The sequence below is a fragment of the Nycticebus coucang genome, chromosome 9 (genome assembly GCF_027406575.1).
Source record: "Nycticebus coucang isolate mNycCou1 chromosome 9, mNycCou1.pri, whole genome shotgun sequence".
Lineage (NCBI taxonomy): Eukaryota > Metazoa > Chordata > Mammalia > Primates > Lorisidae > Nycticebus > Nycticebus coucang.
Window position 1 is genome coordinate 22,613,520 of NC_069788.1, and position 27,230 is coordinate 22,640,749.

The following is a 27,230-nucleotide window of genomic DNA, read 5'->3' on the forward strand; positions in this document are numbered from 1 at the left end:
ATGTGCCAGTGTAGGTCCATCCGGTGTAATACCCGTTTCGTGTATTTTGTGATCCCCAGCTTTGTGTCTCTCAGAGAGTCATCTGCTCGTGAGTCACTCTCTTCAGCCTCTTTTCTGAGTCTAACCTGTGTGGTGTCTGGATGCCTGTCTAGCTTTACTAAACTTCTTCAGTTTATTCAATCACTTACAAGTATATGATTACCTAATACATAGATAACTTTTAAAGTTGCTGGATCTAAGATTTCCCTTTGTGAAGGAGTAAGTCTGTTTCCCATCTCGGCATCTCGTGATGTCTCAGCCCTGTAAGAACAATCCCAGGACTCCTTGCTTGGGAGTCATATGTCCCATATTGTCTTTGCATGTGGGGACTCTGGAGTCTTCACTCTTCTAAGTCCTCAGCTTTGTCCTGTGTCCTCAGCCAGATTCCTCCTGAAGGAGACCTAAAGATTTAGGTCCGCAGAAGCATGGATCACGCAGGTCAGCAGGCTGCTCTCACTCAGAGTCACACCTTCTAACCTCTAGCACCAGCACTTCTGCCTCACTCTTGAGCCATACACCATCATAAGCAAGACAAGGATTTGTTCTCGTCAGACTTTGAGTCCAGGAGGGGAAACAGACAATGGCTGGTAAATATTGAATTAACTACCATCTCAAGAATTCTTAGTTAATCACATCGTCTTCCAACAAAAAGCCTCTCCTTTTTCTGCTATATAAGTTAACGTTCACAGATTCCAACAATTAGTATGTAGATACCTTGGCTTACTGTGTGCCAAACACTGTTCCAAGCACTTTGCTCATTTAATTCTGTTAACAATCTCATGTGCTAAGTGCTATTAATATCCCTTTCTAACAGGTAAGTGCATCTGTTAAGTAACTTTGCCATCGTCACTACTCCAAAATTCCTAGGTGTGTTAGATTCTGCTGTTGCAAGTGACCATGACCTTGGCAGTTTATGACAACAGAAATTTGTACTGTCATAGTTCTGGAAGCCAGAAGTTCAAAATCAGTATGAGGGGGGTGAAATCAAGGTGTTGGCAAGAGCACTCTCCTTCCACAGGCTCTGAGGAAGAATCTGTTCCTTGCCTCTTCCAGCTTCGGGTGGCTGTTGGCATTCCTTGGTTTGGCCACATCATCTCTATTTCTGTCCTGGTCACATTGTCTTGTATGCATAAAATCTCACTTTAGGTCCTTCTTACAAGGATATATGTGATTATATTTAGGGCTCATTCAGATAATCCAGTATAATCTTCTCAAGATCCTTAATTTAATCACATCTACCTACAAAAATCCCCATTTTGGGCTTTATAAGGGATAATTACATTCATAGTCCGAGGATTAGTCCATGGATGCTTTGGAGGGACATTTTTCAACCTGCCACACTAGAGCTTGCCCACAGCTGGTTCTCCCCCTTCTTCCCAGGCACATGAAGGTCATGAGGTGGTGGAGTTATCATAGCTCACTGCAGCCTCAAACTCCTGGACTCCTGATCCTTACTGCCTCAGCCTCCTGAATAGCCAGGACTACAGGCATGTGCCACCACGCCTGGATAATTTTTCTCTTTTTTGGACCAATAAGATCTCACTACATTGCTCAAGCTAGAGTAATTTTACCTTGTAGCCATATGTCAATCTGATGTCATCAAGAAACATTCTATAACAATTCTTTATCTCTAGGTAATAACCACTTTTCATTTTCATACAGAGAAGGTGTATTGACTATTTTATAATTCTGTTTTGCTACTTAAATGAATTTCTCACTTGATCTGTACTAACTCTTTCTTTTTGTTTTGATTTTCATTGAAATACACCTTTGTTTTTTTTTCTGAGACAGAGTCTCACTTTATCTTCTTTGGGAGAGTGCCGTGATGTCACACAGCTCACAGCAACCTCCAACTCCTGGGCTTAGACGATTCTTTTGCCTCAGCCTGGGACTACTGGAACGACAGGCACCCACCACAACACCCAGCTATTTTTTTGTTGCAGTTTGGCCAGGGCTGGGTTTGAACTCACCAACCTCGGTATGTGGGGCCGGCACCCTACTCACTGAGCTACAGGCGCCATCCGAAATACACCATTTTTTATGGCAGAGTCATACTCCATGGTATACATGTGCCACACCATATTAATCCACTCATGTATTGATGGGCACTTGGGTTGATGCCATATCTTTGTGATTGTGAATTGTGTCTTTTGGATAAAATGAGTTTTTTTCCTTTGGGTAAATACCCAATAGTGGGATTCCTAGATAAAATGGTAGGTTTACTTTCAGTTCTTTGAGGTATCTCCATATAACTTTCCATAGAAAAAGTCACTGGTAGTTTGCAGCCCCACCAACAGCGTGTGAGTTTTCCTTTCTCTCTGCATCTGCATCAGCATTCGTTGTTTTGTGACTTTTTGATAAAAGCCTTTCTCACTGGAGTTAGGTGAAACCTCACTGTAGTTTCAATTTGCATTTCTCTGGTGATTAGAGATGTTGAGCATTTTTTCATATGTTTTTTGGCCATTAGACTATCTTCTTTTGAAAAGCTTCTGTTCGTGTCTTTGGCCCACTTTTTTCTGGGGTTGTTTGATTTTTATTTTATTGCTAATTTACTGGAGTTCTTTATGGATTCTGGTTATCAGCCCTTTATTGGTTACATAGTTTGCAAATATTTTTCTCCCATGCTGTAGGTTGTCTATTCAATCTATTGATTGTTTTCTTGGCCGTACAGAAGCTGTTTAAGTTAAACAGGTCCTATTTTTTTTTTTAATTTATATTGTTGCTATGTATATCGATTGCCTTTGGGTTCTTCTTCATAAATTCTTTGCCTAGGTGGATGTCTTATAAGAGTTTTTCTAACATTTCTAGAATTCTTATAGTTTAATAAGTTAGGCTTAAGTCTGTTGTCTACTGTGAATTAATTTTTGTGAGTAGTGAGAGGTGCAGATCCCTTTTCAGTCTTCTACATGTGGCTACCCAATTTTCCAGCATGATTTATTGAATAGACTTTCTTTATCACAGTGTATATTATTGTCCGCTTTGTCAGAGATCAGATGGCAATATGAGGGGTTTTACATTTGGGTTTTCTGTTCTGATCCATTGGTCTATGTTTCTGTTCTTGTCCTAGTACCATTCTGTTTGGTTACTATAGCCTTGCAGTGTAGCCTAAAGTCTGGTAATGTGATGCCTCCTGATATGTCCTTTGATCTTAAGGTTGCTTTGGCTATTTGGGCTCTTTATTGGTACCATACAATGCATAGAATTCTTTTTTTCGGGGTCTGCGGAAAACTGCCTTGTTTTTTAAATGGGGATTGCGTTGAATCTGTTGATCACTTTGGATAGTATAGATATTTTCGCAATGTTGATTCTGCTGATTCATAAGCATGATATATTTTCCCACTTGTTTATATTCTCTGTGATTTCCTTCCTTAGTAACTCATAGTTCTCCTTGTAGAGGTCCTTTACCTCCTTTGTAAATATATTCCTAGGTATTTTATTTTCTTTGTTGCTATTATGAAGGGAATTGAGTCTTTTATTTGATTCTCAGTTTGACTGTTGGTTGTATATATGGGACACTAATTATCAAAATCTGTGTGATTCAGCAAAACCAGTCCTATGAGGAAATTTTATAGCCTTAACTGCCTATCAGGGGTGCCCAACTTTTTTTATTCTCTCCTGCACATTGGAAGAAGAGTTGTCTTGGGTCATGTTAAATACATGAATACTAATGAAAGCTGATGAGAAAAAAAAAAGTCCATGCATAATTTCTGTGATATTCAATACCACAGTTAAACAAAACAGTCCCCACGGGCCATGGGTTAGACACCCCCAGGCCCTGCATCAAAACAACAGAAAGATCACAAATCAGCAATATAGTGAATCAGCTCAAGGAATTAGAAAAAGAAGAGCAAACCAATCCCAAACTCAGAAAAAGGAATGAAATAACTAAAGTCAGAGCAGAACTAAATGAAATCCTTAACAAAAGAACAATACAAAAGATTAATGAAACAAAAAGTTGTTCTCTGAAAGATAATTGATAGTCCTCTTGTTAGATAAAGCAAAAACGAAAAGAAAGGACCCTAATAGGTTCAATCAGGAATGGAAAAGGAGCTATTACAACTGATACCACGAACTACAAAATATCATCCCTGAATACTATAAAAATCTCTATTCACATAAACTAGAAAATGTTGAGGATATGGACAAATGCTCAGAAATGCATAACCTCCTTAGGCTCAATCAGGAAGAAATAGAACTCATAAAAAAGGCCAACATCAAGTAACAAAAGTAAAGCAGCAACAAAAAACCTTCCAATGAAAAAAAATCCTAGACCAGATGATTTCACAGCTGAATTTTACTAGACCTACCAAGAGGAATTAGTAACCATATTTGAAAATTATTTTATAACATAGAGAAGGAAGGAATCCTTCTCAACTGTTCTACAAAGCCTGTATCACTTTGATACCAAAGCCAGGAAAGGACACACACAAAATGAAAACTACAGAGAATATCCTTTATGAATATAAGATGTAAAAATTCTCAATAAAATTCTAGCAAACCAAATTCAGCATCACATAAAAAAAAAAAAATCCACCATGACCAAGTGGGTTTCATCCCAGCAATGCAAGGATAGTTTAATAAAACACAAATCTAAAAGTATGATTCATATATAAACAGAAGCAAAAACAAAGAATATATGATCATTTCCACAGATGCAGAGAAAGTATTTGACAAAATTCAACACACTTTTATAATAATAATCTTAACAAAGTAGGCATAAATGGAATGAATATACCTCAAAATTATAAAGGTCATATACAACAAATCCACAGCCAAAACCATATTGAATGAGAAAAATTGAAAGCATTCCCCCTTAGATCTGGAACTAGACAAGGTAGTCCAATGTCACCATTTCTATTCAACACAGTGCTAAAGTGCTAGACAGAGCAATCAGACAAGAAATGGAAATCAAGGGCATATAAACAAGAACAGAAGAGGTCAATCTATCACTCTTTGCTGATCTTATATCTAGAAAACCCCAAAGATTTTGCCAAGAGACTCCTGGAATTGATAAATTCAGCAGAATCTCAGTATACCCAATCAATGTACTCGCTTTTAAATACTTAATTTTGTCTTTCCCCACCTTCCTCAGTATCAGTTCTAACCTTGTTCTTATGTCTGCCTCAGTCCTGACCTTAATTTGAAGTGTTTTCAATTTCAGTCAATATGGATTGTCCAACTTTAGGTAAGGACAAGGAAAATTTGGAGAAATAAATGATACATGTACAGAAAGAATTCCATGTGTATTTCTTTTTGTTGTCAATTCTAACGATTTCTGCCACATAATTTGTTGTTTCTGATACTAATGTTTTTATATCTTAAGACAGTTGAAATAAGTCAATTTCTTTTATGAAAAACATGTGCTTTTATTGTTAAATATGTATTTGATAAATACTCTAATTCTTAAAACTTACTTCAGAATAGTTTTATTCTCTGAAACATAAATGGTTGAGTTCTTGCAACTTGTTATTGCCATCCCCCAACTTCTCATTGTTTTTGAGTTTGTTTGGTAACTATCATCCACCAGAATTTATTACTCTAGGAAAATAATTCAAAAGTGGCAGCTTTTGTTTCTTCCTCTCTTTCTTCACTTCTCTTTTTCTGTTTTCTCACTACTTTATACTTCTTTCTCCCCGCCCCCCTCCAAAAGGATGAAAAACTAACAACAAACACTATACTGGATATGTGCATTGGTGAAAATGCTATTCCTCATATTCCTGTGTAGCAAAAGAAAAGCCAAGAGCAAAAATCAGCTACCAAAAATCCAGGGTCTCATTATGTTGTCCATGCTGGTCTCAAACTCTGGGCCTCAATCAGTCTTCCTGCATCAGCCTCCCAAGGCACTGGGATTACAGGCATGAGGTACCATAGCCAGCCCAAATGTGTTTCTTATGAAAAATATATTTCCTAAAACAAAATAAATTATAGGCATTAAAAGAAGCAGAAAAAGGTGAAGTATAATCAGCAGAAAATGCAGTCTTAAGGAATAGAGCCAGAAATAGCAGAAATGATAAAAATAAGTAGACAAAGGCTTCAAAAACAGCTATTATAAATCTTACAAATATGCTTATGGATATAAAGGAATACATTAAGGCTGAAGAGAAAAAAAATAGAACATATTTTAAAAGACCCAAATAGAACATACAGAGATTAAACATACACAAATACATTCACATACAATCAATACATGAATCAAATTGTATTCACATACAATTCACATACAATCTTTAAAAGACCCAAATAGAACATACAGAGATTAAACATACACAAATACATTCACCATGCACACACACACTCACAATCTGAAATGAAAAATATACAGGGTAGGATTAAGAGTGTGTTAGACACTGAAGAAGAAGTGAAAAAAGAACTTGAAAACAAAGCAATCAATAGATATGATCCAAAATAAATCACAAAGAGAAAAGATTTATGGACATAGTCTCATTTAGATTTGTGGCAATATCAAGTAGTATAATAAATATGTGCTGCGGTTTGAATATGTCCCCCATAGTCCACTGCAATAGTCTGAGAGGTGGGATCTTTGAGGTGTGATTCAAGAGGTAGAGCCCTCATGACTTGGGAGTGGGTTAGTCATCAATGGAGTGAATTCCTAATAAAAGGATGAGTTTAGTCTCCTTCCTCTCTTATACCCATGCGCACTCTTGTCATGTGATATCTTCCAGGGACTGCAGTCCCTCAGTCTTGGGTTTCCCAGCCTCCAGAACTGCTGATTAAATTTCTATTTATTATAAATTACTCATTGTGTGGTACTCTGTTATAGCAACACAAAATGAACTAAGACAACATATAGAGTCCTATGAAAGAAGAAAAAGCAAGACAGAAAAAATATTTAAGAAACAAAGACCAAAAACGTGATGAAAACTATAAAACAAGATCTGAGATGTTCAACAAATTCCAAGAAGAAACATTATGAAAAACAAAACATAACACAAACACATCATAATCAAATTGCTGAAAAGTGGTAAAGAGAAAAATCTTAAGGCTAGAAAAGAAGAAAAATCTCACATTATTTAGAGCAGAACAAAGATAATAACAGCTGACTTCTAAATGGAAACCATGACAGTGGAATAATATCTTATTGGGATAAAAGGGAAAATTTAGATTATAACCAAAGACCCAATATGCTCCAAAAGTGAAAGAAAAAAAATCTTATTCAGATCAATAAAATCTGAATATCATCAGCACAGCTGCCCTTAACCAAGGTAATGAACTATAGACCTTTGTAAAGCTATGCAGACTTAGCATTCTCAATTTCCCCAATTTCCCCATTAATTTCATGGACCATTGCTGTATTGTCATGTAGTCTAACTCAGAGGTTCCCAAGCCTTCCTACATATTAGAACTATTTGAGAAACTTTTTAAGGGTAGACTTATCCAGGTTCCACTCCTGAGCAATTAAGATTCATACTGAGTGGAGTCTGGGCTCCTAAAGTGATTTTAATATTCAGGTAGGGTTGAAACTGGCTGCCTAGCCTCAGCTTTAAAAGCCCTATCTAGTTTAAATATCCAATCTACCCTTCTGAAAATATCTGAAATACGTGCCAGACATGTCTTCTCCTAGTAAATTAAAAAAAAAAAATACATGTATATATATATATATATATATATGAACAAGGAAACCCACGTAAAGGATATCAAGTGAAAAATTTAATACACTCTGCCATCAAGATCCAATTGGTGGGGGGAGGAGATGGCTGACTGAAGCCAGCTTTCCACAGAGGCTCCAGTCCAGAAGGAGAGTTAAAGGACAGAAATTTAGCAAGTAACCTGGCGGATTAGAGCTGCATCAAGAGACATGGTTGAAGAACGCACATAAACCCTGCTGAGGCCAGCTGCAACCACAAGGATACAAAGAAAAGGTTAAGAAATCCATCACCAAGTGGACGGGAGTCCCCTCCCCCATGAGAATGGCTCGGAGTACCCCATAAACAAATGAGCAGAGTTCAAAAGTCCTCCCATTATACTCCACGGGAGAGACCCTCTAAAAACTGGACCTATTTTCCCTACTAAGGTGCCATGGTGCTCTGCTACCAGGCATAAAACTGTGTAAAACTGTATATATTCTCTACCTGCAATTCTGAGCTCCCAGCACTCCCCTCCATTCTCACTCTGAGGTCTGGAGTCCTGTCCCCCAGGAGTCCGGATTCTTCGATGATTTCTCGAGGGGCATGGATGGGGCCTGAACTGCAGCTGGTCAGTGCTGATTTAGTGGCATGGGAGTGAGGAGAGGATGGTCAGCTGAGAGGGAACCACACCAGAGTGGCGGTGCCCCAAGGTGCAGAGCAATAGCCATTTTTGGCAACAATAGGGCTCACCCTGGATATTCTGGAGTCACACCCCCTGTCTCCCTGGGCAACCAGAGGAGGCCGGGCATCTTCTCAGGTGGCAACCACTGGTGGAATATCTGAGACGGAAACGTAGGCCCCATGAGTAAAGGGTTTGCCTGAGGTGGAGCATGGGGACTAGAAAACGCATGTGCAGTTCCAGCTGACTCCCAGGGTGGGGCTGACCCAGAGGACTGCTCTACTGAGCCTAAGACGCACACAGCCCTCAGGGGATCGTCAGCCTAAACAAAAGAGGGCAGGAGGCTACAACTGACAGCTAACCAAGCTGCAAATACAAACCTTTGTAGCAGCAAAGACAGGGCCTGAGGCACAGGTTCTGTGAACTCAAAACAGCTTCTCTTCTGCAGGGGAATTAAGCCGGGACAGAAACAAATTCTGCAAAGTTGTTCTGTTTGGTCAGTAATATCAATCAGGGGCAGAGACTGAGTGAACACCCCCCAGTCTCCATCAAGCCCCCAAGATGTTGGGCCTCAGCTCCCCCTGCCGGATAGAGGCAGAGAGCAGTGGCCTGGCTGAGGAGACATAGATTTCCTTGTGATTCAGGCAGGTGCAAACCCCTGGAGTATCTGTTCATTGGAGGCAACTGGGTCACAGCCTTGCGGGGTTATCAGTGACAGGGTGTGACAGAGGTGCAAGATGGGGTGTGACAGAGGTGCATCAACCTTCCCAGACAATCTATTTGCTGGGTGGGTCCTCCTGATCTCACAGAGCACCAGAGCAAGTTGTATTTGAGTTGTCAGCAGACCCCTGCAATCTAGTTGCCAGAGACCTTTTAAACTCTTCCACCTGAGACAGATGCTGACTGAGACAATTGATTTGGACCTTTTGACTGAGCCAATTGCCCGAGGACTATCCAAGTGGTGCCCTGGGTGTGCGGTGGTAGAAAGGATTGATTCTCCTTTCCTATTGACTGTGGGGGGTGGGGTGACTTAACTTCTGGTATTTCTCCACAGGTGAGACTTCAACCCAGAGTAACTGTTTATCCACTAGGGTCAGATAGAGACCAGCTGAAAACAAGACAGAGCCACTTAGCCCCACCACACAAAACAGATCGCCAGTTTCTCAGGCCATAGCACTGTACCAGTCCTTGGCAAAGCTCCAGGGGAAAAGTCAAATGGTGTAAAATAATCATGGAGCAGAATCAGCGGAAAAACTCTGGTAACATGAATAACCAGAGTAGATCAACCTCCCCAAGGAAACATATGGCAGATGTAACTGAAGATCCCATTCATAAACAGATAGCTGAGAGGTCAGAAATTGAATTCTGGATCGCAAACAAGATTAATACAATGGAGGAAAATTTGCAATTAGAAATTCAAGGAGCAATTCAAAAGTTGGAATTAGAAATTCGAGGAAAAATTCGAAAGTTGTTTCAAGAATTCAACAAATTTAAAGAGAAAATCACCAAAGATTTTGACAGATTGAAGCAAGAATTTGCAGCCCTCAAAGATCTGAGAAGTACAGTAGAATCCCTCAGTAACAGAGCAGAGCAAGCAGAAGAAAAAATTCTGACATTGGAGACAAAGCTTTTGAATGTTCCCAAACTCTCAAAGAGAAAAAGAAATGGAGAGCAAATTTGGATCATTCTCTCAGAGAGTCTGGGATAATTTGAAGAAGGCTAATATCCGCCTCATTGGAATTCCTGAAAGCGATGAAGTAGCTTTGCAAGGCACAGAGGCCCTTCTCCATGATTATGAAAGAGAATTTTCCAGACATGCCAATAAATTCCGAAATTCAGATAGCAGAAAGTTTCATAAGCCCATCATGACTCAATCCGAATAAGACACCACCCAGACACATCATAATTAACTTCACTAAAGTTAATATGAAGGAGGAAATTCTGAAAGTAGCCAGATGTAAGAAAACCATTACCTACAAAGGGAAGAATATTAGAATGACTGCAGATCTCTCTGCTGAAACTTTTCAAGCCAGAAGAGGGTGGTCATCGACTTTTAATCTCCTAAAACAAAACAAATTTCAACCCTGGATCCTGTATCCAGCTAAACTGAGTTTCACTTATGATGAAGAAATTAAAAACTTTAATGATATTCACATGTTGAAGAAATTTGCCATAACCAAACCAGCTCTTTAGGATATTCTCAGACCTATCCTCCACAATGACTAGCCCAATCCTCTACCACAAAAGTAAATTCACTCAGAAACTTTTGATCAAACTCCAACTTCCACAGTGGCAAAAGGATTAAAAATGTCCACTGGACTTTCAAAAAACTTGATACCCAAAATTTTACCAGACTTATCAATATTCTCCATTAATTGGAACAGCTTAAACTGTCCTCTAAAGAGGCACAGCTTGGCTGACTGGATACAAAAACTCAGGCCAGATATTTGCTGCATACAAGAATCACATCTTACCTTAAAAGATAAATATAGACTCAGGGTGAAAGGATATTTCAGGCAAATGGTAATCAGAAAAAAGCAGGTGTTGCAATTCTATTTGCAGATACAATAGGCTTTAAACCAACAAAAGAAAGGAAGGATAAGAATGGTCACTTCATATTTGTTAAGGGTAATTAATACTCAATATGATGAGATTTCAATTATTAATATTTATGCACCCAACCAGAATGTGCCCCATTTTATAAGAGAAATGCTAACAGACATGAGCAACTTGATTTCCTCCAGTTCCATAGTAGTTGGAGATTTTAACAACCCTCTAGCAGTGCTTGGATAGATCCTCCAAAAAGAAGCTAAGCAAAGAAATCTTAGATTTAAACTTTACCATTCAACGTCTGGACTTAACAGACATCTGCAGAACATTTCATCCCAACAAAACTGAATACACATACTTCTCATCAGCCCATTGAACATACTCCAAAATCTATCACATGTTAGGTCACAAGTCTAACCTCAGTAAATTTAAAAAACTAGAAATTATACCTTTCATCTTCTTGGACCACCATGGAATCAAAGTTGAACTCAGTAACAACAGGAATCTGCATATTCATACAAAAACATGGAAGTTAAATAACCTTATACTGAATGATAGCTGGGTCAGAGATGAGATTAAGAAGGAAATTGTCAAATTTTTGGAACAAAACGACAATGAAGACATAAATTATCAGAACCTCTGGGATACGGCAAAGACAGTCCTAAGACGGAAATTTATAGCACTGCAAGCCTTCCTCAAGAGAACAGAAAGAGAGGAAGTTAACAACTTAATGGGACATCTCAAGCAACTGGAAAAGGAAGAACATTCCAATCCCAAACCCAGTAGAAGAAAAGAAATAACCAAAATTAGAGCAGAATTAAATGAAATTGAAAACAAAAGGGTTATACAACAGATCAATAAATCAAAAAGTTGGTCTTTTGAAAAGGTCAATAAAACAGATAAACCTTTGGCTAACCTAACCAGGAAAAAAGGAGTAAAATCTCTAATCTCATCATTCAGAAACAACAAAGATGAAATAACAACAGACTACTCAGGAATTCAAAAAATCCTTAATGAATATTACAAGAAACTTTATTCTCAGAAATATGAAAATCTGAAGGAAATTGACCAATACTTGGAAGCACGTCACCTTCCAAGACTTAGCCAGAATCAAGTGGAAATATTGAATAGGCCCATATCAAGTTCTGAAATAGCATCAACCATACAAAATCTCCCTAAAAAGAAAAGGCCAGGACCAGATGGCTTCACATCAGAATTCTACCAAACCTTTAAAGAACTAGTACCTATATTACTCAACCTGTTCCAAAAGGTAGAAAAAGAAGGAAGACTACCCAACACGTTCTATGAAGCAAACATCACCCTGATCCCCAAACCAGGAAAAGAACCAACAAGAAAAGAAAATTATAGATCAATATCACTAACAAATATAGATGCAAAAATATTCAACAAGATCCTAACAAACAGAATCCAGCAACACATCAAACAAATTATACATCATGACCAAGTCGGTTTTATCCCAGGGTCTCAAGGCTGGTTCAATATACGTAAATCTATAAGTATAATTCAGCACATAAACAAATTAAAAAACAAAGACCATACAATTCTCTCAATCGATGCAGAAAAAGCTTTTGATAATATTCAGCATTCCTTTATTATCAGAACACTTAAGAAAATGGGTATAGAAAGGACATTTCTTAAACTGATAGAGGCCATCCACAGCAAACCCACAGCCAATGTCGTATTAAATGGAGTTAAATTGGAATCATTTCCACTCAGATCAGGAATCAGACAAGGTTACCCATTGTCTCCACTGCTCTTTAACATTGTAATGGAAGTTTTAGCCATCGCAATTAGGGAAGAAAAGGCGATCAAGGGTATCCATATAGGGTCAGAAAAGATCAAACTTTCCCTCTTTGCAGATGATATGATTGTATATCTGGAAAACACCAGGGATTCTACTACAAAACTCTTAGAAGTGATCAAGGAATACAGCAGCGTCTCAGGTTACAAAATCAACATTCATAAATCAGTAGCCTTTGTATATATCAACAACAATCAAGCTGAAAATACAGTTAAGGACTCTATTCCATTCACAGTAGTGCCAAAGAAGATGAAATATTTGTGAGTTTATCTAACAAAGGATGTGAAAGATCTCTATAAAGAGAACTATGTAACTCTAAGAAAAGAAATAGCTGAAAATGTCAACAAATGGAACATACTATGCTCATGGCTGGGAAGAATCAACATTGTTAAAATGTCCATATTACCCAAAGCAATATACAATTTTAATGCAATCCCTATTAAAGCTCCACTGTCATACTTTAAAGAGCTTGAAAAAATAATACTTCATTTTATCTGGAATCAGAAAAAACCTCGAATAGCCAAGACATTACTCAGAAATAAAAACAAAGCAGGAGGAATCACGCTACCCGACCTCAGACTATGCTATAAATCGATAGTGATCAAAACAGCATGGTACTGGCACAAAAACTGAGAGATAGATGTGTGAAACAGAATAGAGAACCAAGAGATGAATCCAGCTACTTACCGTTATTTGATCTTTGACAAGCCAATTAAAAACATTCAGTGGGGAAAAGATTCCCTATTTAACAAATGGTGCTGGGTGAACTGGCTGGCGATCTGTAAAAGTCTGAAACTGGACCCACACCTTTCACCATTAACTAAGATAGACTCTCACTGGATTATAGATTTAAACTTAAGACATGAAACTATAAAAATACTAGAAGAGAGTGCAGGGAAAACTTTTGAAGAAATCGGTCTAGGCGAGTATTTTATGAGGAGGACCCCCCGGGCAATTGAAGCAGCTTCAAAAATACACTACTGGGACCTGATCAAACTAAAAAGCTTCTGCACAGCCAAGAACACAGTAAGTAAAGCAAGCAGATAGCCCTCAGAATGGGAGAAGATATTTGCAGGTATGTCTCCGAGAAAGGTTTAATAACCAGAATCCACAGAGAACGCAAACGTATAAGCAAGAAAAGAACAAGTGATCCCATCGCAGGCTGGGCAAGGGACTTGAAGAGAAACTTCTATAAAAGAAGACAGGCACACGGCCTACAGACATATGGAAAAATGCTCATCACCTTAATCATCAGAGAAATGCAAATCAAAATTACTTTGAGATATCATGTAACTACAGTAAGATTAGCCCATATCACAAAATCCCAAAACCAAAGATGTTGTTATGGATGTGGAGAAAAGGGAACACTTCTATACTGCTGGTGGGAATGCAAATTAATACATTCCTTGTGGAAAGATGTTTGGAGAACACTTAGAGATCTAAAAATAAACCTGCCATTCAATCCTATAATTCCTCTACTAGGTATATACCCAGAAGACCAAAAATCACATTAAAACAAAGATATTTGTATCAGAATGTTTATTGCAGCCCAATTCATAATTAAGTCATGGAAAAAGCCCAAGTGCCCATCGATCCACGAATGGATTCATAAATTGTGGTATATGTACACCATGGAATATTATGCAGCCTTAAAGAAAGATGGAGACTTTACCTCTTTCATGTTTACATGGATAGAGCTGGAACATATTCTTCTTAATAAAGTATCTCAAGAATAGAAGAAAAGGTATCAAATGTACTCAGCCCTACTATGAAATTCATTTATGGCTTTCATATGACAGCTATAACCCAGTTATAACCTAGGCATATGGGGAAGAGGGAGAGGAAGGGGAAGGAGGGGGAAGGATGGGCGGAGGGAGGGTGATTGGTGGGATTACACCTGCAGTGCATCTTACAAGGATACATGTGAAACTTAGTAAATGTAGAATGTAAATGTCTTAACGCAATAACTAAGAAAATGCCAGGAAGGCTATGTTAACCAGTGTGATGAAATGTCAAATGGTCTTAAACCCAGTGTATGGTGCCCCATATTCGCATTAATGTACACAGCTATGATTTAATAATAAAAAATAAATAAATAAATAAAAATAAAATCCACCAAATATCATTAAAAAAAAAAGATCCAATTGTTGGATGTTTTTTACTTCACCCACAGGACTGAAGAAACCCCTTGGGGTCTCCAAAGGGCAGCATTTCCAGATATAGAACTCACAGGCAAGTCATCTTTTGATTGACTTGTTCCATGTCTTCAAAAAAAAAACAAAGGACAGGAATAGTGCTTCCTTTCATCTCTGTGCTGCCATGTTGACTGCTCCTTCTTATGTTCAACTTTTGTTTTTTTTCCTACAGGCTCATCCTTTGCTGAATTGAAAAACTCTTGCGATCTCTATGGGCAGTCTTACAATGACTTCTCTTTCTTTCTCTACTCTACGTACATTCTGAATAACTGTCATGTAAGTAGGGAAAAACAGGTTTCTGTTTCTTTTTCTTCCAATCTGGTTTAATAGGCCTATGAATAAGCCAGTCAAAGCAGGTGTTTCTTTCCATAGCCCAACACTTATTGGTCCTAGATAAAAGCTTTTTCAGATTCTTCTGCAACTAAAGTATTAATTTTTTCCCAACCTTATTGTAGGCGAATTCAAATTTCTCCTACAAATTATACAAGAACAAGGTACCCTGGCTCACACTTGTATGCATGTGTAATCCCAGCATTTTGGGAGGCCAAGGAAGGAGGATCATTTAAGGCCAAGAGTTCAAGACCAGCCTAAGCAACATAGCGAGATCCCTATCTCTATAAAACAGACAAAAACCTTTAAGCCAAAACTATACAAGAACAAAGATCTTTTCAGAAGAACAGATATTTTGGGCCAGGTGCAGTGGCTCACACCTATACTCCTAGCACTCTGAGAGACTCAGGTGGATGGATTGCCTGAGCTTAGGAGTTTGAGACCATCTTGAGCAAGAGAAAGGCCCCATTTCTACTAAAAATAGACAATAGACCCAGGCATTGTGACAGGCACCTACAGTCCAAGCTACTTGGGAGGCTGAAACAGGAAGATCACTTGAGCCCAAAAGTTTGAGGTTGCTGTGAGCTATGATGATGTGAAGAGGAAGACGAAGAGGAACAAAGAGAAGAATTTAAAGAGATTGTATTTCTAATAAAATCTGACAATGTGAGATGACCTATCCTTAATTTAATTATTAGTAGCAATGCTGACTCTCAAAATTCTCCTACTTTGGATGATAAATTACTTCTGTATCTTATTTGTAGACCAGAAGAAAACTAGCTTTCATCAGAATACCACAGAAGGAATTTTGCCCACATTAGCTGGCCTTCATGAACTAGCAGATTCTTGTGGCCTAACCAGGATCCCTATAGCATTGTACCACAAACTATTAAAAGGCCAGTAAATCAGTAATTGGAGTTGAAGCTATGTTCCATTAATTCTGTAAGTTTGAACTGTTAAGTTTAATTATCCTAAAATTATATCATATAACTAGAGCCTCAGGAAGGATTTCTGGCAAACTGAAAATAAGAGTAGATATTAATGTAGCCCATGTACTTGATCTGTATCTGCTACTCATATGCCAAGCCTGGACCCTTCTTGACCCATCATTTTTCTCAATAAAATATTCATGTACCTCTTACACATATGAATTTCTGATCAGATATAATTCAGATGCTTCTTGCTGAAAACATAATTTTTTACACCTTCCAGCTTTATTTCTATGTATCTCTGCCTACCCTTAGGAGTTACTGACATATTTTCTTTTAATTTTTCCTGGTTAGAAAATACCATCTTCCATAATTTGCATTCAAACCTAAATATTTGTAGTATCACCAGCATACAAGAATATATCCACTATTATAAAAAGTAGGAGGAAATACAATAGATTTATCATGGTTTAGCCCAAATCTCTAAAATAGAAATACTTATTAAAAATGAAAAAAAAATTGGCTAACTCCCTCAGCATACCACCAAGAGTGACTTTCCCACTCAAGAAACACGTCCCGAGGACAACAGATGAAGACAGTCATAGCTTCCACAATCCCCACAGAACCAACTCTATAGCGATGGTTTGGTTATATTTCCTTTAATAGATCCACTCATCAAATCTTCCAAATGAAAGTACTTCTTTCAAATAACAAATGAATTTACAGTGATCATCTCTACATGGGTATTCACTATATATAAGCTAGCCTTTAACCCAAGGCATCACTGTAATATAACAGATCTATTTCTTTGTAGAACTATAACAGAGTGCTATGCCACACACACTGACCTTTCCAAATAATCTTGCTTTGTGAACAAAAGGCAATGTTAACTGCCTCAAGAATAAGAGCTGATGCAGTTGTCAAAGATGGAAGGACAAGGACACCATAGCAACAAACTTCAAATGTGTTCTGTGTATGAAAGAGAGCAAAGGAGCTCAGTGACCTCAAGAATGACAATGAACTCAAGGGGGATTTGGAGGTCCCCAAGTACAATGTATTCACCAACACTTTTTAGTTCAAATGGACAAGCAATGGAGCAGAATGAATGCCCTGTGGGACTCATGGCTGTGCATCAGAATCCATCAAGTTACCGAGACATATAGGCCTTCTGAATAACCCAGGTGAAGGTGGCACTCTACAGTGTGCCTGACTGGCAGAATACAGATTTGATTTTCTGACCCTAGAGAAAAATATGAAATAGTCACTTTGAGCCGAGACTCCAAATTATAGTTGTGGTTCAGTTTAGATTTCTCTTGTAGAATAAAATTTGCTGACTAAGGCCATAAGATTTGATTTACCTTTTCCTTTTAATGGTGTTTATCAGCATAGAATTGGTCTCTTGTTACCACTTTGAATACATTGGGCTTTGCTGGATACCTAGCTGGGTACATTTATTCTAACTTCATTGTGGCTATCAGGAAATAAATTTTACTAATTAATAGTAGAAACTCAGGAGTACACAGAATAAATCAAAAGAATTATATTCTTTAGGAATGGTGTTAAAATATATTTCAGACAACTGCCCTCTGGCCAGATAGCACGCAAAATAAAACACAGGAACTTTCATGCCTGAAGAGCCAGAGAAAGAAAAGAACCACCAATCCAACATAAATAATTCGTCATTTCAAAAGTTTTCCAAAGTGCAATAAAAGACTGCTTTGAATGTAACTCAAATGACTCTGAGAATGAAATGATGTCCGCACTTGGTGAAGGCACATTAGGAAATACAGCTGCTTGAGTGAAAAACTAACGGAGCCTTCAGGTTGGCCCAATGACGTGTGGGAAGGGTACGTGACAGGGTCACCCTCTTCAGTGCCACCACAAATCAGTGATAATAGAACATACCAGAGATACCAGGCAGGCACCTTGGTTGCACATGTCAGCAACTTTTCCCCTCCCCTCCCCACAACTTCAACTAAAAATACTCAGGATAAGAAAAGTAAATATAAAAATAAGGACTTCGCCAAACTCTCTTCAAGAACCCTATTTCAGGCTTACCTGGGGCTGAATAATGTTCCTCCTTCCCCTAAAGAAATAGTAGGGCACACTGCTATCCCCTTGGAAATGGAAGACAAGGCCTGGGTCCTATATTTCTTTACAATATTTCAATTTAGTTCAAAAAACATTAGCTGGACATTACTAGGTGCTAAGCAGACACTATTAGCATGGAGGATCCTGGAAAGTCATCACACTTGTTTTCACGACCTTACTACCTCGTGGAAGATAAGTTATAATACCATAATCAGGTTATGCTGAAAACTAAAGAATAGGCTAGTTGGTTCCATCTGAAAGGTTAGAAAGAATTCACACACACGAGATGCTTAAGCATGATTTCGAAGGCTGAATGTGAATTAACTATGCAGATGAGCCAGGAAAGGCCCTGTCCAGCTGACCATAAGAATGAAGTAATGGAGTGAACCTCCAGGACCACTACTGCCGGGGACTACTGAAAGGCTAATATAGCAAGGGACAAGTCGGTGTCCACTGTGGGTGCCCTTTTAAATTTAGGGGGTGCCCATCCTTTTTTCTTCTTTGCTATAAATTGGAAGAATAAGCGTTGTCTTGGGCTGTCCATTAAATACACAAATGAAATACACTAATGAAAGCTGATGAGCAAAAAAATAAAAAAGGTCTGCACATACTTTTCACAATATCCAATATCACAGATAAGCAAAACAGGCCTCAAATTATTTGCCCGCCATGGCGAGCCACACGTTCAACATCCCTTAGACACTAAGCAGTAACAGAGACATCTCAACAAAATCCTCTCTTGAAAGAGCTATTTCCTTTTCCTCTAATTCCTTTCTTTCCGTTTCCCTTGAACCTACTCCAAACAGGCATTTGACTCCACCACTGCACTAACATAGGTTTTGCCACAGTCACCAGTAATCATTTGAATCAAAATTCAAAATCAGTTTTCAATCCTTACAAATTTGATCCACAACATTTGACAGAATGTACCACATCCTCTTTCTGGAAACGCTTTCTTCCTGCAGCTTCTGGGACCGCATGATCTCTTGTTTCTCCTCCTATCTGAAAGACGGCTGCCCAGGTCTCCTTTGAAGTCTCCCCTCATTTCCTTGCACTCAAAATGTTGGACGCCCCAAGACAGCCCTCAGACCTCTTCTTTGCTCTATTCAAACGAACTCTCTATGAAACCTTACCCTGTCTCATACTTTTACAAAACATTTATCTGTATTTTGATGAATCCAAAATTCAGACCACTGGCCCAGATCGCAACCATGAATTACAAGTTCCTATATCTCTTTGCCTACTAAAGATTTTTACAGGTGAGTGTTGTAGACATTTCAGCTTGAAGATATCCTAAAAGAAACTCTCGTTACTCCTCCCCAACCTGTTTCCACTCTCATCTTCTCCACCTCAGTAGTAGCATCTCCAAGTTTCCATCATTTATGCCAGAAATCTTGGTGTCGCCTACAAGTCCTCTCTTTCAGTTATACCCCATATCCGATCCAACAGCACTGTCTGTTGCATTCTCTTTCAAAATACATTCAGAATCTGACCCCTTCTCAGATCTCTACTGCCCAAATACTCCCTGGGCCAAGTCACAACCATCTCTCACCAGGAATATTGTAGTAGCCTTCACAATTGGTCTCCTGCTTCTGTTCTTATAATCAGAGTGTTTATTCAAAAACTTAGATCATGCTAACACTCTGAGAGGCTGAGGCGGTGGATTGCTTGGGCTCAGGAGTTTGAGACCAGCCTTAGCAAGAGCAAAACCCCATCTCTAAAAATAGCCAGACATTGTGATGGGCATCTGTCGTCCAAGCTACTTGAGAGGCTGAGGCAAGAGAATCACTTGAGCCCTAAGAGTTTGAGGTTGCTGTGAGCTATGACATCCCAGCAGTCTACCCAGGGCAACAAAGCGAGACTCTGTCTTGAAAAAAAGTTAGATCATGGCATTCCTCCACTAAAATCACTCCATGACGTCCCACCCAAGTCAGAGTAAAATCATCAGTTCCCTTCCAGCACTACCAACTCCTTACCTCACTTTTGCCCAGTCCCTGATGACCCTTCCTCAGTCTTGTTGGCCTCCTTCCTAGTCCTCAAATATGCCAAGAACTCCCCCACTTCAGAACCTTTGCCCTTCCTATTCCTTCTGCTTCAAAAGCTCTTCCCTCCTGGAATCACGTGGTTCCCTGCCTCCCTTCCTTCAGAAACTATTTAAATATCACCTTTGCACCAAAATCTTCCATGACTACTTTTTATAAAACAGCAACTCTTCCCCTTTACCCCAGCATTCCTTATTGCTCTTTTCTTTCTTTTTCTAAAGTCCACAAATTACCAGCTGACATATGACATGTGTAAGTGCATATTGGTTATCTAGCCCCACCAGAAAATAGTTTTTGAGTGCCAGGACTTTGTGAAAACTTTGTCACAAGTGTATCTCCAGTACCTAGAATAGTGGCAGCTATGTAGTAGGCACCTGTAAAATATTTAATGACTGCATGGATAAACAGAAATGGTTCTTAGCACCTAAGCACTCCGAAGAAAGCCAGTTCTTCTGAAGGCCATTGGTGCCAGCTTCTCAGGAAAGAAGGAGCTGGACTGATAACCAGAAATATGATAATCCCTTTCTTACTTATCCAAATAAAATGTGCACACACACAGGAAGCACTAACATTCTCATATCTGAATACAGACTCAATCATTATAAGGTCTTCGAAAACTTTATATAAAGTTTCTCATTTAAAAACCTCATCTTAATGTATGGTTATATATTTATACTTGGACTAGATTTGTCCTTGGACCTTACTGGACTAGAAGGGTCAAGATTCTACTTCTTGAAGACAAAAATTTATAGTAACATTTTTCTTGGAGAACTTTTGGAGAAAAATAGGTACGAAAGTTTAAGATGTGCCTGTTCTATGAGGAACTCCATCTTCAGTCCACAGCCTAGGGAAGCCCTCCCACGTGGGCACAGGAGACAGGTACCTGCAATGCTTAGCGCAACATTATTTGTAATCGGGGAAAATGGAAAACACAATGGGAGAACGGATAAATACCCTGGTACGTTTGTTCAGTGGGATACTAATTGACACTTCGGAATCAGAACAACTTTCGTAAACCTCAAAAGCATTGCTGAGCAAATGAACAAGTTGCAGAATCCATCATGGAACACCGCTTGCAAAAAGCTGAAAGGTGCGACATGATACTATCTATAATTTATGGGTACATAAGAGACATAGTGAAAGTATAAAATGATAAACATCAAAGTCAGTGGAGTGGCTACCTCGGAGAGGGAGGGAAGGAAGACTAAAGGGGCTTCAGCTTTTAAAAAGAAAATATATCTGAAGGAATGTGTCAAGGTTTCAAGATCTGACAAAGTTTGGTGGTATTTTTTAGTGTTTCTTTCTGCTTTCCTGAAGTAGTTTATAATATTTCATAATAAGAAAAGATTCTGTTCCCCAAAGTTGGGGGGAAACCAGATAAACAGTCCCCTTAACACAGTGTGATATTAATGAGGCTCAATTATATTTACAAAGGCATTCCAGGTGGAGAAAACTGTATTTGCATAATTGCTTATTTCAGGTAACACTAACAGAGCTAAATCATGAAGGACCTTCCAAGTCATGCTAAGTAGTTGGAATTGTATCCTGTGGGCAACTGAAGGTCACTGAATCTTAAGCAAGGGAGTAACATGATTTGATTTGCATTTTAGTGAGACGACTCTTGGGGAGCAACTGGGGGGATGGAGTAAAGGGTTGAAGTGAATGGGAGTAGTAAGAACAGTTCAAAGGCTTTTACAATGATCCAGGGAAGAGATAATGAAGTCCCAGACTAGTGGCATTGAGAATGAAGAAAAGTAGCTGAATGTAAAAGTATTTAAAAAATAAAATCAACAGAGTCTGATGCGCAAAGTGCAGAAGGAAGTCCAGGCTGCTGTTCCGGTTCCCAGCTTGGTGGAGTGGTGGATAGTGATTGGGATGGGGAATTAGAGGGAAGTGCAGGTTTGGGAGCGGCAGGAAAGACGAAGTGCTAATACAAGTTGAATTAAGACACCTCTGGGGAGACTATTCATGAAGAAGGCTGAAGAATAATTGGTCTGCAGCTCTGGGGGGAAATTCAGACCTAAAGATAAATATTTGCTGTTCATCCATGTACAGCTGGCAATTAAAACCATGGAAGAGAAGATTTCCTTGGAGAATATGGAGACTGGAGATTAAGGAGAGAAAAGAGCCAAGGTTGGAACTCTGGAATCACCGTATTAAATGGAAGCCACAAAGAAGATCCCTCAAAGAAGACTAAGCAGAAATGGGTCAGAGATGTGGCAGAAGAATCCAGAGCTCATGAAAGGCAACGTCAAGCCATCAAGCCTGAGAACTTGAGGCTGTCAGCACAAACCCTCTGCCCTCCCGCGTCCTGGACGCAGCTGAGAAATACCTCCTTCTGACGGCCAAGTTTTCTACCTGGGCTTTATATTTCTTCAAAAGTGAATATGAAAACCTATGAAGAACATTGATTTCTTGTTAAGAAAAGCTTAGGGGATCAATTTTCAGATCCTCAGATTCCATAGGAACCCTCCTAAAACTGACCTACCTAAGAATGTACTTTGGGTCAGGCATTAGAAAAATGTTCCCTTTGCCGGATTACCAATCGCCTCCTTTTCTCTTCCTCTAAGAAACAGATTCTTCTCACATATTCCTAATTGTAGTCAGATGTATTTACCTAGCATATAAAAACCTCCAAAAAGTCAAAGAAACAATTCAAGATTTTAGTCTTGACAAGACCCTCTCGAATCAAGGTCCATGAAACACGTGATGGGCCCTCTGCCTTTCCTTGCCTTATATCTTTCTGTTAGGGCACAGCCTGGCTCTAAAGTCCTGTATTCCATGTCACCTCCTATCCCACATCCAGTTCTGTACAGGCTTTAAGCGGCTTCATGCAGGTACTAGAAGGTCCTGCCCTCATCTGCCCTGATGCAGTGAGATGACAGTGGGAACCCACACAACCGCAATCCAGCTGCGTCAGAAAGTGACCTCTGCAGCACAATCCTGGAACCAGGGCAGCAAGTAGGTAAAGGCCGTGCCCTCTGCTCTCTGAGAGACCGTGGGCTCAGGGAGCTTCTCGGATGGCCCTGCGGTGTCCAGCAGCCCGTCTTCCACAGTAGTGGCAGGTGAGACAGGCCTTCCACTGTTGGTTCTCCCTCTTCCATCTCACTGCACCTGGTTGGAAGCCTTTGTCTCAGGCTCTGCTTTGTGGAAACCCAGGCCAAAAAAGTTGGGATGTTCTGAATTTAGATATTTTGTTCGATGGAACAGAAAGAGTAACAGCAATTTCATTTACAATTGCTCCTCTTCTATTTCTGGACTACTTCTAAGAACATGTCACCTTAGCATGGAGTGAGACCGAGCACCAGAAAAATATGGGCCACTGCAGTGCCTTGTTTTACCCAGGCAGCAAACTCAAGGCAAGGCTCCAGGGCTTACCCTTCATCTGTCCTAGAATAGAATATGTGGTAGGCATATTGACAAATCCATTTGGCTATAAGGTATATCCTCTCTGAATTTTTTTTTTTTCTTTGCAGTTTTTGGCTGGGGCTGGGTTTGAACCCGCCACCTCCGGCATATGGAGCCGGCACCCTACTCTTTTGAGCCACAGGCACCGCCCTCCTCTCTGAATTTTTTTAAGTGATAAGAGTGTGATGACAACTCAGTTCATCTAGGACGCAGGTTTATGTTTTCATGAATTCACGGACAAAGTGAAAAAGTTCCTCAATCCGTCAGTGCTATAGCACAAGTTCAAGTAAAAGGAACGGATGCTGATGGCAAGTTAGCATTTTAGGTAACCTTGTACATTTATTCAGACATGTAGGAGAAACAATTTCATTAACTTGTTACTAAAATGTTACTGAAATGAATTGTAAGTCTCCTGTTCACTGACCCTTATGAATCACTTCTCAGCTCCTTTAGTCATTTCTATTATGTGTATATTAGGTTTAGGTTACATAATAGAAATATATAATTGATTCTATTGTAAATAGTTAAATATCATTAATTCCCTTCTTATAAGTTCCACATTTACTGGTGGCCCAATACCTTCTTTTTTTTTGTTTTGTATTTTTATTTTTTTGCTATAAAATTGCACAAAGCAGATTAAACTTCACCTTTAAAGCAAACATTTCCTTGTGTATGGGAATAGAATAAAATGTTCCCAAATCTAGGATGTAGTGCTTTGAAATTTAGAAAACTCACTCTATTAAATTAGTATGAATTCCTCTTCTTTCTTTAAGGCAGATATCCTATTTAATTCTCTCAAAAGGGTGAACAATTATCTTAAACTATAAAATGAAATTACCAATCTATGTCTAACACTGCTCAAGAGTGTGACTGTCTGACCTCACAACTTTCTCAGGCACTTTGAGATTATCTGGACAATTAAAATTTAGATGAATATCTTTCTCCATTCACAGCCAAGGGAAAAGTCCTAAAAGTTCACAATTTCTAATTTCATGGGGTTAGTCTTGGTGGTATGAATATGAGTTCCTCTTGGTAGGTCTGGTCTGGGGTGTTGTTGGGAGAATTTTTGTTGCTGCTTCGATCTCACTGCTTGTTATCAGTCTCTCCACGATTTCTGTTTCTTCCTGATTGAGTCTTGGAAGGTTGTGTGTTTCCAGGAATTTGTTTATTTACTGAACATTTCTAGTTTATATACATAGAGATTTTCACAGTATTTAAGGATGATAGTTTGTATTTCTTTGGTATCAGTTATAAAGTCTCCTTTTTAATTTCTGATTGTGCTTATTTTGGTCTTTTCTCTTCTATTCCTTGTTAACCTGTCAAGAGCTTGATCAATTTTGTTTACTTTTTCCAAGCACAGACTTTTCATTTCATTGATCACTTGTGCTGTTTTTTGTTTTCCATTTCATTTAGTTCTGCTCTGAGCTTTGTTATTCCTTTCCTTCTGCTGGCTTTGGTTTGCTCTTCTTTTTTTTAGTTCCTTGAAATAAGACATTAGGTTGCTAATTTGCGATCTTTCTGGCTTTTTCTTGTAGGCATTTAAGGTTATACATTTTCCGAGTTCGATCGGTAGCGGGAGCGGAGAGCGGACCCCAGAGAGCCCTGAGCCCACCGCCACTGCTGGCCTAGTTACCATCACACGTCGGGAGGAGCCGCAGCTGCTGCAGCCGGCCCAGTCACCGTCACCACAACCCTGAGCAGCAAGGCCAAGACCCCGCAGCCAGCCCCAGTCAGTCACCATCACCGCGACCCTGAGCAGGGAGGCCGAGACCCTGCAGCCGTCCGCCACCCCCGCCCTCAGTGCTGCCGACACCAAGCCCCGCACTATGGGCAGCGGCTCAGGGAGCGGTGGCCCCCCGTGCCTGCTGGCTGGGACAAAAGGTCATTGCAAGGAAGGTTTTGGGAACAGTAAAATGGTTCAATGTGAGAAATGGATATGGTTTCATCAACTGGAATGACACCAAGGAAGATGTATTTGTACACCAGACTGCCATAAAGAATAACCCCAGGAAGCGCCTTCGCAGTGTGGGAGATGGAGAGACTGTGGAGTTGGATGTTGTTGAAGCAGAAAAGGGTGCGGAGGCAGCAAATGTTACAGGCCCTGGTCGAATTCCAGTTCAAGGCAGTAAATACGCAGCAGACCGTAACCATTATAGGCGCCATCCACCTCACAGGCCTCCACGCAATTACCAGCAGAATTACCAGAATAGCAAGAGTGGGGAAAAGAAGAGGGATCGGAGAATGGTCCTGAAGGCCAGGCCCAGGGATGGACAGCGCTCCTGAAGGCCAGGCCCAGGGAAGGACAGCGCTCCTGAAGGCCAGGCCCAGGGAAGGACAGCGCTCCTGAAGGCCAGGCCCAGGGATGGACAGCGCTCCTGAAGGCCAGGCCCAGGGAAGGACAGCGCTCCTGAAGGCCAGGCCCAGGGAAGGACAGCGCTCCTGAAGGCCAGGCCCAGGGATGGACAGCGCTCCTGAAGGCCAGGCCCAGGGATGGACAGCGCTCCTGAAGGCCAGGCCCAGGGATGGACAGCGCTCCTGAAGGCCAGGCCCAGGGATGGACAGCGCTCCTGAAGGCCAGGCCCAGGGATGGACAGCGCTCCTGAAGGCCAGGCCCAGGGATGGACAGCGCTCCTGAATGCCAGGCCCAGGGAAGGACAGCGCTCCTGAAGGCCAGGCCCAACAACGCTGCCCTACTGCAGGCAAAGGTTCCCGCCTTACTATGTGCGGAGCCCTGTGGGCTTCCACCACAGTGTTCCAACCGTCCTGTGCAGGGAGAAGTGATGGAGGGTGCTGACAACCAGGGTGCAGGAGAACAAGGTGGACCAGTAAGATAGAATATGTATCAGGGTTACAGACCACGATTCCGCAGGGGCCTCCTTGCCAAAGTCAGCCCAGAGAGGACGGCAATGAAGAGGATAAAGAGAATCAAGGAGATGAGGCTCAAGGTCAGCAGCCGCCTCAACGTTGGTACCATCGCAACTTCAATTACTGACGCAGACACCCAGAAAACCCTAAACCACAAGATGGCAAAGAGACAAAAGCAGCAGATCCACCAGCTGAGAATTCGTCCGCTCTGAGGCTGAGCAGGGTGGAGCTGAGTGAATGCCGCTCACCATCTCTACCATCGTCCGGTTTAGTCATCCAACAAGAGCCGAATGTGAAATTCCAGCAGTAGAAATGAGCAAAAGATCGAAGCGGAAGACCTTAAGTGCTTGCTTTTTGCCCATTGACCAGATAACTAGAACTATCTGCATTATCTATGCAGCATGGGGTTTTTATTATTTTTACCTAAAGAAGTCTTTTTTGGTAATAACAAATGTGTTTTTTAAAAAAGCCTGGTTTTTCTCAATAACGTCTTTAAAGGTTTTTAAATTGTTTCATATCTGGTCAAGTTGAGATTTTTAAGAACTTCATTTTTAATTTGTAATAAAAGTTTATGACTTAGCCCAAGAGTTAGAGGTTGCTGTGAGCCGTGTGATGCCACGGCACTCTACCCAAGGGCGGTACAGTGAGACTCTGTCTCTACAAAAAAAATAAATAAATAAAAAAATAAAAGTTT

The 27,230-nt window shown here is 40.0% G+C and overlaps 1 pseudogene; it reads left to right on the forward strand.

Moving 5' to 3' along the window:
* Positions 1 to 26,773, forward strand: LOC128594645 (Y-box-binding protein 1-like; annotated as a pseudogene).
* Positions 26,774 to 27,230: the final 457 nt, after the last annotated feature.